The sequence below is a fragment of the Excalfactoria chinensis genome, chromosome Z (genome assembly GCF_039878825.1).
Source record: "Excalfactoria chinensis isolate bCotChi1 chromosome Z, bCotChi1.hap2, whole genome shotgun sequence".
Lineage (NCBI taxonomy): Eukaryota > Metazoa > Chordata > Aves > Galliformes > Phasianidae > Excalfactoria > Excalfactoria chinensis.
In genome coordinates this window covers 177,863-184,988 of record NC_092857.1, presented here as the reverse complement: position 1 = coordinate 184,988, position 7,126 = coordinate 177,863, and the positions used below count along the sequence as shown (strand labels likewise).

General features: G+C 50.7%; 1 long non-coding RNA gene across 1 annotated transcript; it reads right to left on the bottom strand.

The window, feature by feature from the left end:
* Positions 1 to 2,263: 2,263 nt before the first annotated feature.
* Positions 2,264 to 6,649, bottom strand: LOC140264067 (uncharacterized). Its single transcript, XR_011905995.1, has 4 exons — positions 5,562 to 6,649; positions 4,991 to 5,244; positions 4,409 to 4,518; positions 2,264 to 4,232 (listed from the first exon to the last, which is right to left on the bottom strand). It is a non-coding gene; the product is annotated as an uncharacterized lncRNA (long non-coding RNA).
* Between the last annotated feature and the right edge of the window lie 477 nt (positions 6,650 to 7,126).

Sequence of the window (7,126 nt, the reverse complement as noted above, 5' to 3'; positions counted from 1 at the left end):
CAGGGCACATATCAGACGTAGCTGAAAGAATTAGAAGGGATCCTAAGATGCGAGCCAGGCTACTCCTAGCAAATGTAGGCAACTGTTAATTGCACTGTGCAAGATGCAGTAAGGCTGTATATGGGATGTTGAATATAACCCTATTCAACCTGTCTGGGAAAGTTGAATTCAAAATGAAAAAAGAAAAAAGAAAAAAAGCAAAGAAGGGCTACTTAGAAGAGCACGAAGTGTAAGAGACATCATCTTAATTGTGTAGGAGACATCATCTATCCCAGCATGATGAGCATTATTAGTGATAAGCCAAGAAAGGAAGAACAACTCGAGTTAAAGGATGATACTGATAACAAAAATGCTGCCACGCTCACCTATATGTGAGGAATTGAGATGCTTTTATCAGTCAAACTACTGAGTTTCTGGAGCAAAGAGAGCAATACGGGAACATTCTGCGTAGCTTTATGATGGATGACCTAGCACACTTTGGAGAAAATGATGCTGGATGTTTTTCAAGGGGCCAATCAAGACATTTTATTAAATGTCACGTATTAAAATGTTGATATAAGGAAAACAGCGTTAGGCATTTCCCCAAATCCACTCAAATTTAAGCATTTCAGAAATACTAATGATGAAAAGTTAGGTTGTCGTGTCACGGCATAGTTCAGAGCTTCTTCCTTTACTTGGAGTCTGAGACCTGTCCTCAAACAGTGTGAGGGATTTGTCTTTGAACTGGACATTTCCATATCCGTATCATTATACTGCGCGCTCACAAAACCCAGACTAGGAGAGCAGAAAATAAAGGAAGCCCAAAGGAAAACAGCAAACAAACAACAAACCAAACCCGGTTCTTTCCACGCATACAGTATGTTAATTCAACTGAAAAGCTGAAGACAAAACACGTCTGTTACCCAGGACTCTGTTTAGTTTGGTCATGCGAAATGACCATAAATCATCATCAGTGACACTCCTCACAATGACCGCGTCCAGCAGCCTGGGCATTCCACACACACTTTTGTTTGACGTTACAGAACAGCAAACTCCTGAGAAAAGAGCGTTTTAGGAGCCCTGCCTCATTCCAAGCATTTCAATCCTGTTTAAATAGGTCTGTTTGGTGAAGAAAGCCACAAATTTATTATCAGAAGCAGAATATTGTCCTGTACTTTAGTCATTAATAGTAGACGGCAAGCAGTAGACAAAGAATAACACTGTCTCTAGTTTTACACGTGTACTACCAAGTTTCTGGCTACGATACGCGCCTCCAATTAACATTTCCCCGTCTTTTCTAGGAGAAAACGTGCTGCACTGAAAACATTTCCATGAGAAAAGCGTTTTTTCCAGATGCCGGCTCCTTGGGAAATATTAAAGATACCCGCTGAAATCTTTATAAGAAATGGCTTTATTGCACATTTCGTATTCCTAGTCGAGCTGTCATCACGACCAACGTAGTTCCATAACTACCTACATATGCCCATTTACCCCAGTGAAGTAAACTGACAGAACTGACCTCACTGTAGTGCGGCTTGAAAATAAATTCTTACATGCCAAATTTAAACGGCAGAAGGATAAGGCACTGTCTGAGTTCCAGCTGGGACTGAATTGTTTTCCTCACAGTGTCCGGTGTGATGCGATGCTTTGGTTCTAGGAGAAAAACGCTGCTGATAACACACCAATGCTTACAACTGCCTGCTAAGCTGCGGCCATTTGCAGCAAAGGGCCCAAGTTGCTGCGAGGGAACAGAATCAGGGCAGCTGAGTTAAACCAGCCAGCGGGATGTTCCATATCAGATGGCATCACCTGGAAGGAGTTTTGAAGGGGTGGGAATTCATAGCGCTCTATTCTATTGCTCAGGGGCTAGCTGGGCATTAGTCAAGCATGGCGAGCAACTGCTCGTGCCTCACTTGTTACAGACACACATAAGTACAGTCAGAACTATTCTCCTTTTATCTGTCTCTTATCTCGCCTCTTTCCCCGAGTTCCCCGAGAGGTGGAACAAAGACGGCTCCAAACACCTGCAACTGACCTGGGTGGAAAAGAAGGGACAATCCTCTGCCCCGGCCGAGTTCAGCTAAGCAGGCTGCTGGTAGGACACACACACAGGCCATTTCACCATCCTCTGTGCCTGCTGGCCTTTATACAACCCAATGTCTTCTCCCTTCTCCCCCTCGTGCGATGGAAGAACGCAAGGCCTATCTGTTAAAACTGCGCAGTACACCCCAAAATGATGACATTCTGTTTTAATTGAAATCAAGCGTTCTCTTCCACCAGGGAATAAGAAAGTAAACGACGTTTTAATAGGAATTCGCACAAGTGAAGGAGAACATTTTTCTCCCTCCTGCTTCATCTTTCCACGGGAATCCAATATCTAATATTTCTGAGGCAGCAGATGAAACCCGCTCTCAGTTAAACTGCACTGCAATTAGTGAAGTCACTTCAGGCACCATTTTGGTGGCCGACTGCTTCTATCTGAGGACAGAGAGGAAGGCACAGTTCTGTTTCTGTGGCTGGGCTGGGTGCAGTGACTCTTCCAAGGCGCACTTATTCCCATCAGAGCCAGCAGCAGGTTCTTACCACGATTTCAGCAGGTCTCTCACAGGGGCGCGTTCCTTGGGATGTGCGGCACAGCCCTGCCCTTACGTCTGGGGAAGCCTCTCTGGTAACGACAATGTAATTCAGTCACAAATTCGAGTGCCCCAACTTCATTCTGTCCCCTTTCGTTTTCGCCTTGTTTCCAGAGACCCATGCACCACCTAGCAGGGAGGCGCAAAGAGATACAGGAGAGGTTCAGTTGGAATGATCCATGTTTTGCATGCTCAATTTTCCTACTTTTCCTTTTAAGAGAGAGTACGTGGGGGTGAAAAGCAGTTTGGTGGGTTTTGTTTGTTTGATTGATGGTTTTTGTTTTGTTTTGTTTTGTTTTTCTGTTCTGTAGATGTTACCGACAAGCTTCATCCCCAAACATACCTGAGAGCTCTGGGTCACCTCTCTTTAATCGACAAGATTAGCAGGAATAATCAGAAAGCAATCAAGTAGATCTGGTGCAAATTACTTGTTTTTCTGTTCTGGGGGTTTAACACTCAGTATCTGAAGCACCATCATGAACGAAGTGCAGTATGTTATAGGTATGTGTGGCCTGTAGTCCTCGGTCCGTTTCCAGAATTGAATGGTAAATGAGTGAGGGGTACGTGGGAGCCCGGTGCCAGGTGTCAACGTTTGGGCAGGACATGGCCACGCTCTGCATTCAGTGCCAAAAATAAGCCTGTTTCTGGAAACCGCCTCTCGCTGTGCATGACTTCAAGCAAACGCGATCAAAGGAAAGTCACACCTGCGGAAAGAGCCATTAGCAGCAACGTGGCTTCAGCCTTGTTCCTTTGAAAGCGGCTCGCCAGGCGAACAGCTCAGAGCAGAGGTCTGTCATAACAGCTGTCCGTGCTCCAAGGTGGCTCACGCAGAGCTGTCACTGCTGGACTCACAGACACAGCTCCCTCCTGCCATGGCTCTCACATGGAAAGGACGGCACCAGCGCTGCAGTTGCAGACAGCTTCCCCCGCAGCAGTGACCTCCTCGCTTGCTGTTTCTTTCCAGAGGGCCCACGGTCCGTTGCGCAGCCTCCCAAGCAAGCTGCCATTCCATCACTGCGTTTGTCCTCCCAGTTGACATGCAGCTCGAGGATGGCACGGCGTGCAGGCCGGGCACACCAGAACTGGCAGTTTCCTCTCGAGTTGCACCGTGGCGCCGGCGCTGTGCTTCACATCAACAGGCGTGTGCACTTCAAAATGCCTTGGTAGCGCTTCCAAAGAGTTTATCTGCAAATGCATAGGGAGCATCTACGGAGCACGTGCACGCTCAGCCTCTCGCAGGTTTATGGTAAGGCCAGATTTTGCAGGATTTGTATAGCAATGAAAAAGAACGCACTCGTGGCCCCAAACCTGAACAAAACACAGTCTAGTACTTTGCCGTCGTGTTATTAAAGCCTGCAGACAGGGTGACAGAATTTCTGTGGAGACACACAGCTAGCAGACGCATTCGGGATCCTAGAGATGTGAATTTTTGTCTAATGCTCTCACTTGTAACAGCACTTATCATGTTAACAGCACAATTCAGCTACTGTCGCGCGGATCCAAATTGCTTCGCGTGTCTTCGGAGGTGGGAAAAGACCCAACTGCCAAGAGCTCCTGCCGGTCCGCAGCAACATCTGCACTCGTGAATCGGCGGCACGGAACTCTGCGGCACGTTGAAAACTGAACATATGGGGACAGCAGAAAATACAGTGGATTAGAATCTCAAAGTAAATAACACCGCGGTCAGTACAGCGGCCGCGTTATTCTTTTTTCCTATCTAATTTAAAAGCAAAAACCCAAAGCCCATCACTAAGTGCGGCTCCTGCATTGGTTTTCAGCCTGCCATCCCAGCGTACTCCGGAAAGACGGGGTCCTGCCGCGGAAACCGGCTTCAGTTGTGCTGCTCTGTGTGAAGCTGGACGTGTCACCGAATATCCACGTTCTGTGCTCCGTGAAGATCTCACTGCTGTGAGGTGCACAATGACGTTTACCTCCATTTCCCCCGAAAGTGCAGCATTGTTATATTGCATTAATACAACCAACGTTTCAGCCATCGCTAATATTAAAAATGGATTTAATTATGACTTGATTCATCCAGAGCTAAACCGCGGTTGATATCTGAGCAGGCCAGGCACAAATCAGGTGTAATTCACATCCCTAATTATGATACTAACAATTTCTTGCTTCTGAAACATTGAAATGACATGCCCAGTATAATCATGATGAAGAGCAGCAGCAGGCCAGGAAATGCAGCAATTTTCAGTAAGGCATGCACTGCGCTGCGATATCTAAGCAGGATAGATAGGAATTACACCAGTGGAACGTTGAGAAGCGGACCAGGCTCCGAGCATCCTGAAGGAGCTGTGGGTGACCCTGCGCGCTGCAGGGGATGGGACCAGGTGGCTTTCAAGGGTCCTGTCCAACTCAAAGCAACCTACCATCTCTGTCGGAGCTCCGTTTCAGGGGCGTCTGGAGAACCACAGAACCACAGAACCACAGAACCACAGACTTCCAAGGGCAGGAAGGATCCTCCGGAGACCCCCCAGTGCAGCCCCTCGCACAGCGGGTTCCTTAGGGCGGGCTGCTGAGCACACCGCAGCGGATCCCAGGCTAAACAATAAAGTCAATCCTTCCCTGTTTTCTCTGGGATCCCGCTTTTTTTTCCATCCGTTTTTCTGCATACCGGTTTACTCTGAGGAAAACAAATAAATAAATAAACCTGAATTCACACAATAAGCATTTTGGCACCGGAACTCTTTCCTTTATACAACGTATAGCGCTACGGCCACTGCCAGTGGCAAAGGACCAACAACTCACTGATAAAAACAAAGCTCTAATAATAGAGGGAAATGACTGCACTGAATCCTACCAGGCCTGTGGCACCCAGCTCTGGGATGTGGGAAATGTGGACCCCCCCCCACACCTGACCCGTCCCACGGCTGCGTGACCCCCTGACACTGAAGCTGACATGCCAACAGCACCAGTAATGGCTGCATACGTCGCCCTTACACGCTCCCATCGGTCCCGCGAGGCAGCGATCCCAGCTGAACACACTTGGACTGGGTGGTCCTGCAGGTCCTTCCCAACCTCGCGATTCCACGCTCTGTGCCCAGCACTTCTTCGGACACAGCTGGCAGCTCAGCGCCGTCCCACGCGGGGTCACCCACGCTGAGGTCACTCCGTGTGCCAGGCCGCAGCTCCCCCCGAACATCCCCGCTGGGCCAGGAGATGGAGATGAGCCCTTGTGGGCGCAGCCCTCCAGCCCGTCTGTGCAGGGCACGAAGGCAGCGGCAAAGCCTCAACTAATGGTGCTTGGGACACGCTGCTGTCCCCAGTGGGAACAGAAGGGGACGGGGAAGGAGTGTGCCCGAGGAGATGGTGCCCAGCGTCTAGAGGATCCCAGAGGGCTGAGTGTGGAGCAGTGTCACCGTGGCCCTCCAAACAGCCTGGTGGGCCCATTGAGGTGGGCTGCGGTCACAGTGCAAACGGCACAGCCGTCCCAGGAGCAGGACGGGCCCATCCCACGGCGAGCGGAGCCATCTGCACACGGGCTGTGCTTGGGGCAGGACCCGGAGAACCGCAGCTCTGAGGACACGAGGGGAGAGGCCGCAGCCCGCCATGGCCCCGGGACACGTCGCACAGCTCACTGCCCATAGACCCACAGCGCTGCACTGGGACGTTTCTGTTCTCTGTGGATAAAAGGCTGCAATTTGGGCAGCTCTCCTGCTCCGCTGCAAACAGCAGTTTGGACTCCAACCACCCTCATTCGGCCACAAGGAAGATAAACCACCAAAGGCTTCTCGCCCACCCTACAGGGAGCTGATGGGGAACAGGCGGGACCCACAGCCATCCTGCCCCCGACCAGTGCCCCGACAGCACCCACTTTAATGGCCATGCGGAGCGGGACCTGACCTCATCCCCAATATGGGCACCCACAGCATCACCCCACTTCTCACCCCATTGCTACATACAGCAGCACCCACTTCTCACCCCATTGCTATACACAGCACACCCCACTTCTCACCCCATTGCTACATACAGCACACCCCACTTCTCACCCCATTGCTACATACAGCACACCCCACTTCTCACCCCATTGCTACATACAGCACCCCCCACCCTTCCCAACAGCCCCCCAGAGCAGCCCCCCGCTCCCATCCGTCCCCCCGCCCACTCCGCTCAGCGCCCCATGTCCCCCCGTTCCCCCACACCCCCACACCATCACCCCACATCTCCCCCCATTGCTCCCCACACCATCACCCCACATCTCCCCCCATTGCAATATACACCATCACCCCACATCTCCCCCCATTGCAATATACAGCATCACCCCACATCTCCCCCCATTGCTCCCCACACCATCACCCCACATCTCCCCCCATTGCAATATACAGCATCACCCCACATCTCCCCCCATTGCTCCCCACACCATCACCCCACATCTCCCCCCATTGCAATATACACCATCACCCCACATCTCCCCCCATTGCTCCCCACACCATCACCCCACATCTCCCCCCATTGCAATATACACCATCACCCCACATCTCCCCCCATTGCTCCCCACACCATCA